The sequence below is a fragment of the Cebus imitator genome, unplaced genomic scaffold (genome assembly GCF_001604975.1).
Source record: "Cebus imitator isolate Cc_AM_T3 unplaced genomic scaffold, Cebus_imitator-1.0 Scaffold357, whole genome shotgun sequence".
NCBI classification, from domain to species: Eukaryota; Metazoa; Chordata; class Mammalia; order Primates; family Cebidae; genus Cebus; species Cebus imitator.
Genome location: NW_016107672.1, coordinates 1,909,366 through 1,919,486, shown reverse-complemented (window position 1 = coordinate 1,919,486; position 10,121 = coordinate 1,909,366).

Genomic DNA, 10,121 nt, shown 5'->3' with positions numbered 1-10,121 from the left:
TTTTGAGATGGAGTCTTGCTCTGTCTTCCAGGCTGCTGGAGTGCAGTAGAATGGTCTCAGCTCACTGCAACCTCTGCCTCCCGGGTTCAAGTGAGTCTTCTGCCTCAGGCTTTGAAGTAGCTGGGATTACAGGCATAAACCACCATACCTGGCTAATTTTTGTATTTTTAGTAGAGATGGGGTTTCACCTTATTGGCCAGGCTGGTCTCAAACTCCTGATCTCGGGTGATCTGCCCATCTTGGCCTCCCAAAGTGCTGGGATTACAGGCGTGAGACATGTTGCCTGACCCTATGTTCTCTTAATATACATTTTGCTATTGTTGGGTGGAGTGTTTTATAAACATAAGTTTGTTGATAATGTTATTGAAGTCATTTGTTTCTGTTAATTTTTGTCCTTATGTTCTATCATTTCCTAGAAGCAAAATGTTGAAGTTGCAATTACATCCAATTTAAAAGTGTTTCTTTTTAGTTCTATCAATTCTTATTTTATGTACTTTGAAACGGTTTTGTTGCATAAACATTCAGGTTTTTAAAATAGCTTTGTTATGAAAATTCATCAACACATATTTTATAATGTAAAATTGAATATTTCTGACATTAGTGTAACCATACAAGTTTTTATTTAATTAGCATTTATATGGTATATCTTTCCCATACTTTTACTCAACTTTATATTTAAGATTTTTTTTCCTTTTTGTAGGCAGCATATAGTCATTTTGCTTTTTAAAATCCAGTTTCAAAAGTCTTTACCTTTTATTAGAATGTTTAGACACATATTGGTGAACGCTGGAGGTGCTCGAACCTGGGAGGTGGAGGTTGCAGTGAGCCAAGAATGCGTCACTGCCCTCCTGTTTGGGCGACCGAGAGAGACTCCATCTAAAAAAAGAAAAGTAAATGACAACAACAAAAAAGCTATATTAAAAGTTCTAAACATGTAGGCTTGTATAGTCCTACTTTTGAGAGTCCTTGAATATGGAAGACCTATTGTCTCAATGCAGAGAGAATATAAAGGAGGGAGAGATACATGTTAAAAATGTCTCCATACTTCCTCTTATATAGTAGTCCAGCTATAATATTCATTATGAGACCTAGCTAAGTCTTCTTTAATCCTCATGATAATGCTTGCAGCAAATTATTAGCACAATTTTGTAGATGAAGAAATTGAGTGTCAGAGCAACTGAGGGCTGCACCGTAAGTAATTATATCTAGGCAAAAGACAAGTCTATCTTACTCCAGTTCTTCTGTAAATAATCACTTATAGGTTGTATGGTTTTGCTTTATTTCCTCTCAGTCTTCTTTTTCTCATACAAAATGTGGAGTCGGATAAATTCCAATAGTACTGATACATGTTATGGGACAAAATAATTAACAATGGTGGATCACAGCTCTTGCTCTTTTACTCTTGTAACAGAAGGTTCAGCCTTGGGGATGTAGAAATGTGTATTTAAGAGATGGATAGAAAGTTTAAAAATTAATCTCTTAGAAAACTGTGGTGGGGAAGGCGAATTTCATTGTCAAAGAAGTTACTATGGGGTTGGGAAAGGCAAAAATGTCTTCAGAGCAAGTCATACTGAAAGTGATAAAGAAAAGGTGGCAAATAAGAGGGAACTAAAGGAAAGGGAGCAGAAGAAAAAACAAATGAAGTGAGAATAAGAGGAAGACATTCTATGGGGGTGGAATTTTTGTGTAATGGCCTGTGGTTTTTTTACTCTGTCATTGCTCTGACGAAACCTCATGAGTCTTGGCTCCTCAGTTGAGTTTTGTCAGTATCTGGACTGCGTTGATCCCAACTGGCCACTGTAGGCAAAAATGTTGGTAAAAAGCAGAGGGAAAAAATATTGGTAAAAAGCAACTCTTTAAGAATTTTGTCTTAATAAACCTTACTGATATCCATAGGACTATGCTAAAGTTATGACACAATTAAAATGTTTTGATGATCTCATATGATCCTTTGTATTTATATTTATTAATTGTTTGCCTTTCTAATCAATAGAAATTCATGTTTTATAACACAGGCAATAAAATATATTGAACTGTTTCTCAGCAGGACTTTTTACTCTATCTAAGTAAGACTGTTTATAGTCTTGTAAATTTGACTTATTCTTTGACTTATTCTAAACAAAAGACATGATGACTTTTAAGAGACATAAAAAATAGGTAACAGTTGTGAGGCAAAGAGGAAATTAGGTTAAAAATGTGAAATAGTATATCATAAAATTGAAGAAGATACCTACTCTATGGAATGAATAACCGTTGAGTTCATTAATTACAAAATAATAATTCAGCCTCCTCAATGTGCAGGTATGATGCTAGATACTGGGAATACAATGATGAGGGTAATAGAGAGTCTCTTTCACTCTTTTTCATCCAGAGACTTTAAAGTTTGATTACTGCTGTTCAAATCCAAGATTTGAAGTTGTCATGTGGAGAAACAAAGAAGCAAATCTCAAGGCACAATGAACTGAGTCATTTTGAAATACCTTATGAACTTGAACAATTCTATTAATACATTAAGTTAACCCTTTTGAAATCTGCAGGCTAGTCAGATATCAAAGCTGTTCTGGAAGGTTTCTTTTTTTCCTGCATTTAAAAAAACATTTTAAGTTCTAGGGTATATGTGAAGGTTTGTTACATAGGTGAACTTGTGTCATGGGAGTTTGCTGTGCAGATTATTCCATCACAGAGGTATTAAGCCCAGTACCCAATAGTTACATTTTTTGTTCTTGTCCCTATTCACATCTCCCCTATCCTGTTGTTTCCCTCTTTATGTTCATGAGCTCTCATCATTTTTCTCCCACTTATAAGGGTAAGATCATGTGGCATTTGATTTTCTGTTCCTGTGTTACTTAGCTATGGATAATAGCCTCCAACTCCACCCATGTTCCTGCAAAAGACATATATGTGGAAAGCAAGCATATGCAAAAAAAGCTCAATATCACTGATCATTAGAGAAATGCAAATCAAAACCAAAATGAGATACCATATCTCACCAGTCAGAATGGCTATTACTAAAAAGTCAAAAAATAACACATGCTGGTGAGGCTGTGGAGAAAAGATAACACTTAATAGGCTGTTGGTGGGAGTGTAATTAGTTTAACCATTGTGGAAAGCAGTATGGCAATTCCTGAAAGAGCTAAAAGCAGAACTATCATTTGACTTGGCAATTCCATTATTGGGGATATACGCAGAGGAGTATAAATTATTCTACTGTAGGACATATGCATGTGAATGTTCGTTACAGCACTATTTACAATAGTAAAGACATGAAATCAGCCTACATGCCCAACAATGTCAGATTGGATAAAGAAAATGTGGTACATATATAGCATGAGATGTTTTCATTGAAAAATATTATGAATAAAATAGATGCAAAAGAGGTAAATAGTAGCTCATTTGTAATTGTTTTGAATTTGTTATTTATAATTTTAAGAAGAAAATAGTCAACTCACTTTTCACTGTTTAAGTAAGTGAACTCCCCCAAATATTAAAAGGAATGTGGCTTCTCAGTATTCATTGTTTAGAGAGGTTTTAAACTAAATTTTCCTACTGAGATAAAAATATTTACCTTTAGATAAACCAATCTTGTGCTTCCTGATGGCTTAAGGATTTCTCCTTGAAAATCATGTCATCAACAAAAGAACAAAAGAGTATTTTATTTATCTGGTCAAATAAAAAATACAGGATTTCCTGTTGAATTTGAATTCAAATTACACAACAATTTTTTTATTTTTGTAAATCGATGTTCCATGCCATATTTGGCATATTCTTACACTAAAGCATTATTTGTTTATTTGAACCCCAAATATAACTGGGTGGCATGCATTTTATCTGGTAACCATACTTTATTTATTAATCTTATGTTTACATGATACTTCTTAATATGCCATCAAATTTTATTTTCTAATCTGTTAATATCATGGAATAAAAAAAAAACACATACATGAATCTGAGATATTTTAACAGCTGCCAATTACATCATTTTGGGGTGATAATGATTGCCAGATTAAAGCAAATTGTCATGTCCAAATCTATTTCTAAATAGTTCAAAATATTTTCATCTTTGATTTTTTTTCAACATAGATATTATAAATTGACTAGGAAAATGATCTGTATTCTTTACAGGAGATTAGGCAAAGAAATTTTTGGAAAAAAATAGTAATCTAAGATTCTTCATGATTTACTGAATCTAGAAGGAGCATTGCTAAGTTGATTTATTTAATCTTCTCAGAAATACTGATGTACAGATGAAGTTATACTGGTGTTGAACTATGTATAGTAGGTACTTCTTGTGTAGTGTCCAGAAATATTAAGGATATATTGTTGATAACTTATTTTTACTTGCAAACAAAAGCAGAGTTAAATTTGTATAAAATAATTGTAGAAAATTTTTTTATAAGCTCCATTCCAGCAATTCAATTCAGGTTGTATAAAAGATAGTAATAGCAACACGAGGGATACTTGTGCAGAGTAATGGTGATATGGTTTGGCTGTGTACCCACCCAAATTTCATCTTGAATTGTACTCCCATAGTCTCCCACCTGGTGGGAGATAATTAGAATCATGGGGGCAGTTTCCCCCCTACTGTCCTCGTGGCAGTGAGTAAATCTCACGAGATCTGATGGTTTTATCAGGGCTTTCTGCTTTTGCATCTTTTTCATTTTCTCTCATCACTGCCATGTAAAAAGTGCCTTTTGCCTCCCACAGTGACTCTGTGGCCTCCCCAGCCATGTGGAACTATAGGTTTAATTAAACATCTTTTTCTTCCCAGTCTTGGGTATGTCTTTATTAGCAATGTGAAAATGGAGTAATACAGTAAATTGGTACCAATAGAGTGGGGCATTGCTGAAGAGATACTTGAAAATATGGAAAGAACTTTGGAACTGGGTAACAGGCAGAGGTTGGAACAGTTTGTAGGGCTCAGGATAAGACAAGAAAATGTAGGAAATGTAAGAAAGCTTGGAGTACCTAGAGACTTGTTAAATGGTTTTGACCAAAAACTTGAGAGTAGTATGGACAATAAGGTACAAGAGTCACCTTTGCTCCAGTTCCCAACAAATTCCTCATCTGTGGTCTCAGATGGAGATGAGGAACCTGTTGGGAACTGGAGCAAAGGTGACTCTTGTTATGTTTTAGCAAAGAGACTGGTGGCATTTTGCCCCTGCCCTAGAGATTTGTGGAAATTTGAACTTGAGGAAGATGATTTAGGGTATCTGGTGGAAGAAATTTCTAAGTAGCAAGGCATTTAAGAGGTGACTTGGGTGCTGTTAAAGGCATTCAGTTTTATAAGGGAAGCAGAACATAAAAATTTGGAAAATTTGCAGCCTGACAATGTGATAGAAAAGAAAAACCTATTTTCTGAGGGGAAATTCAAGCCAGCTGCAGAAATTTGCATAAGTAATGAGTACTCATCAGTCATAGCAAGAAGCCCTTAGATAATATCTAAATCTGAGAAACTCAGAAGTAGTACTCAAAATAATTCTTAGGTATGTTGAGTAACTACTGGAGGAAATACTTAATTAAAATTAGTTGTGTCAAAGTATAATTTTCAAAAAGGCAAAATTATGACTCACACATAATATGAAGATGTGTTAAATATCTAATTCAATTAATTAATTAAAGAGGGAACCAGTAAGATATAGTACAAAAAACATTTGAGCTGTTAAATTGTGTTAGGAAATTTATGAAAGAAATGTTAGGATCTGATTGCTGAATCAGATATAAAACTGCGTAATGTCTCACAGGACAACAAACTGCATCTATTAAGTTATGTTTTCCACTGGATCAAAACTGGTTGCATTCTCCATCAGAAAAAAATCTACAGGTTAATATGTAACCTCACTAAGTTGGGCTTTTATCCTTGGCCTAACGTGTTGCTTTTGTTGAATTGGTCTACAGATAGAACACAACATTTAAAAAATGTTTAGCCATGTATGATTATTACTTAGTTTAAAAAAAGAAAATAAAATATTTTCCTATTAAGATTAGCCAACATTTATTTGAAGTTTGGTATATGCTGAGCACCTTGAAAATATTTTACATAAATTGCTTGTTGAATTTTGTCACATCCTCCGAGTCAGATAGATGGTCTTTAAAAATTTGCTACATCCTATGCAATAGATAAGATTACTTTGTGCATCATACATATGAGGAAAGAAGTTCTAGGTAAGTTAAGAAACTAGGCCAAAGTTACATATATACTAAATGGCATTTGCCTGTCTGTGATTTTAACTGTGTACTGATTATACCAGAGAATGAGGAGAAGCTGGCTGTTTCAAATGTTAGAATAGAATACGTTAGGATATGGAGATTATTCAGGGATTTGAATAATTCATTAGGAAAATAAACAAAACTTGTTTCTGATTTGATGTTATTTGTGTTTAGGAGTTTCAAAAACAAGTACTAAAGCAGAAAACATTTAAATGTTTCATACTCAGAACAGCAGAGACCTTCCATTTGAATAGGCTTAGATTTCTCTTGCACAACATTAGCCTTGTAAGCTCATTTAAGCTGATTAGCTTTTTGAAAGCTAATAATTCATAATTATTAGCATCTTCAATAAATGCCTTTGTTTATTTAACTACAGTTTTTTCCACATGACTAAGTGTACCAAACTATTTTACTGTTCAGATTTCCTTCTTTAATTAAAATTTACATGATCACCTTTTGAATATGAAATATCTACTTGTTGCCAAATCGTTTTGTTTTTACTATAATATCTAATGTCTTAGTATAGGTGTGCTTGAGAATATCTCATTTATTTGTTTTATAACAGTTATTTTTTTAGTTTTGCTACTTAAAATGCTACGCTATGAATTGAATCTATGCTATTTCAATTTTTTGTGTTTCTTCAAAATTCACTGTTAGATGACTATATATAGGTACTAATTAATGGTCATTGCCTAGAGAAACTAATTCCTACCACTGCTGCATGTGGAAAAGGAAATATTGAAGGAATAGTGCTACCAGAGGAGTATGATAGGGAAGTTGTGTGTGTGTGTGTGTGTGTGTGTGTGTGTGTGTATTCCCATAACCTAGCTTTAGCTGAAACCCACCTCACACCTTCCCACCCCAGAGGACTTGTGTTCCAGTCAGTTTGTTGAGATGCTTACTTTTTTTTCATATCACACAGGCCATACTTATGAGTGATGTCTTCCTTGCTTCCCTTCAGGGCTCCAGACCTTGACTCTGTCACCTGTCCACCTACTTCTTTGCGGCTAGAACATTCTATTTCTCTTCTTGTTGATGTCACCTTCTCTCCTGCTGTCATTTTTCCACACCCATTGGAGACTTTAGCTTCCAGGCCTTCATCTTCTCTCAGATGCTTTTCATCCTTTACTGCCATGTCAGCATCCTGAGGATAAAATATCTAACATCACACTTTGTCCATTTTTTAAACTTTTCATTTTTAATAATAATTTCCCCCATACTCTTTACCATCTACCCTCATTGCCATATGCTAGATTTTGCTTTTTAGTTTCTCTATTAGTGCCTTATTTCATATTAAAGAGACATTTTCTTTAATTTCTTTGTTATTTCTTTTACTAAATTTTTTGAGTTAGTAGCTCCTCTGGAGATTACAATACTTAATTTATAGCAATTTAGTTCAATTCATACCAATTTATTTTAATACAAAAAACTTTGCTCATATACATATAGCATGGATCCCATCTTTATATTGTTATTGCCATAAATTACATCTTTATAGATTGTATGCTCATCAACTTAGATTTATAATTGTCATTTTTTTGTAGTTCTCTAAATCAGATAGAAAAAAGGGAGTTAAGTATAAAATACGGTTGGCCTTCATATCCTTAAATTTGGTGCTTGTGGATTTAACCAACTGCAGATCAAAAATGTTCATAAAATTATCCAAGGAGCAAAGTTGTAAAGAGCAAAATGTGAATTTGCTGTGTACCAAGTTCTATGTTAAATCCTCACAAATAAAGGGATGTGTTGGCTTGTATTAGGTATTATAAGTAATCTAGAGATGATTTAAAGTGTATGGGAGGATGTATATAGGTTATATGGAAATACTGCACCATTTTATGTAAAAGATTAAAGCATTTTATGTAACTTGGCTGTCTGTGATTTTAACTATGTACTAATGACACCAGAGAATGAGGAGAAGTTGGCTGTTTCAAATGTTAGAACACACCAGGATATGGAGTTCTATACCCTTTTACATAAGGGACTTGAGCATCTGTAGATTTTGGGATCCACAGAGATTCCTGGCACCAATCCCCCATGGATACTGAGGGATGACTATATACACTTATACTGTCTGTTATATTTTCCTATGTATTACATGTCCAAGTGTTTTCTTTCAGTGTTATAGGGTGAAATAAAAAAAACACTAGAAAACAACTCAACTCTACATGAGTTATTGTCTAATGTTCTTTATTGCAGGTTAAGGACTCCCTTTAGCATGTCTTATAGGACACATATGCTAGTGATGAACTTTCTGATATCATTTATCTGGGAATGTCTTAATTTTTCTTTCATTTTGAAGAATAGTTCTGCTGGATATAGAATTCTTGTTAGACACTCTTTGTTTCTTTTAGCGCTTTAAATATGTAACCCAGTGCCTTCTGGTCTCCATGATTTCATTTTTTTCCATTATACTTTAAGTTCTCAGACACATGTGCAGATCATGCAGGATTGTTACATAGGTATACAAATACCATGGTGATTTGCTACATCTAGCCCCCGTCACCTACATTAGGTATTTCTCCTAATGTTATCCCTCCCCAATTCTATCATCCCCTGCTATCACTCTTCTGGCCCCCCATACCCCCTAACAGGCCTCGGTGTTTGATGTTTCCCTCCCTGTGTCCATGTGTTCTCATTGTTTGTCACCCACTTATAAGTGAGAACATGTCATGTTTGGTTTTTTGTTCTTGTGTCAGTTTGCTGAGAATGATGGTTTCCAGCTTCATCTATGTCTCTGCAAAAGGAACATGACTCATGCTTTTTTATGGCAGCACAGTATTCCATGGTATATATGTGTGATATTTTCTTTATCCAGTCTATCATTGATGGGCATTTGGGTTGATTCCAAGTCTTTGCTATTATAAACAGTGCCACAATTAACATACATGTGCATGTGGAAACACAGAAAATGAGGAAGAGGCAACTATGCAAAGAGTTTGGAAAACTACCTTCTAGAAAGAAATAACAGCATATTGTGTTTTTGAGGACCCTAAAGCACTACATAATGTTTCTAAGTGCAAGAAGGCTGAGATGCACCTTATTGAGAAAATATGTATGTTAAATACATTCATTTAGATAGGAGTTATAGTGCTGTTGGCTGTGAGTTCAATGTTAATGAATCAACAATATATATTAAAGTGTCTTTAAACAAAAACACAAATAAAACATAATTTGTTAATGGTAATGTGACCAGAGACTCGCAGGAATCTTACTCTTTTTTTTTTTCTTCTAGCGGCAATAAATCAGTATTTGCTAATCTAGTGTTCTTGACAATATTATAGAAGACAACCACCATAAATAATGAGACTTCATTATACAATGCTGTACTGATGCTTACATGACTATATCTGAGGTTTATAAACTGCATTTGTCTATATGCTCCCAGTCTCTACCTTTGTATAGGCCGCAGAAGTAGTATTGGATAAATGTTTATTGTGCTGCGTAAAAGAATGAACTCTCACTGCACATTATATTCAGTCATTTGTACTTTGCTTTGCATACTGCCAATTTAAGCCAGGATTTATTCTAGAGCAACACTTCAGCAAATCCACAACACAAAAACTGATAACCTTATTATTCTGTTTAAAAACAAATACTATGAATTAAAAAAAAAATCTTTAAGTTTGAAAGGTCTGCTGCATAATCCAACATGTCCTTGATTACTATGAAGCCATTTTCTCCAAAAAAAGTAAAAGATTTGAAAATTTAGACACAATGGATATATGTTGAGATGAGTTAAGTGTAAGTGAAATTTCTGAAACTGGTAGTTAAGGACTAAATTGTAACTCTGATGTCTTTTAGCACAATATTTTCTCTCACATTACTATCAATTACTCAGAAGATTACATATACCTTGAAATATTTCTCTGAGCTATAAGAGGAAAGGATTTACTTTTTTTTTTTTTTTTTTT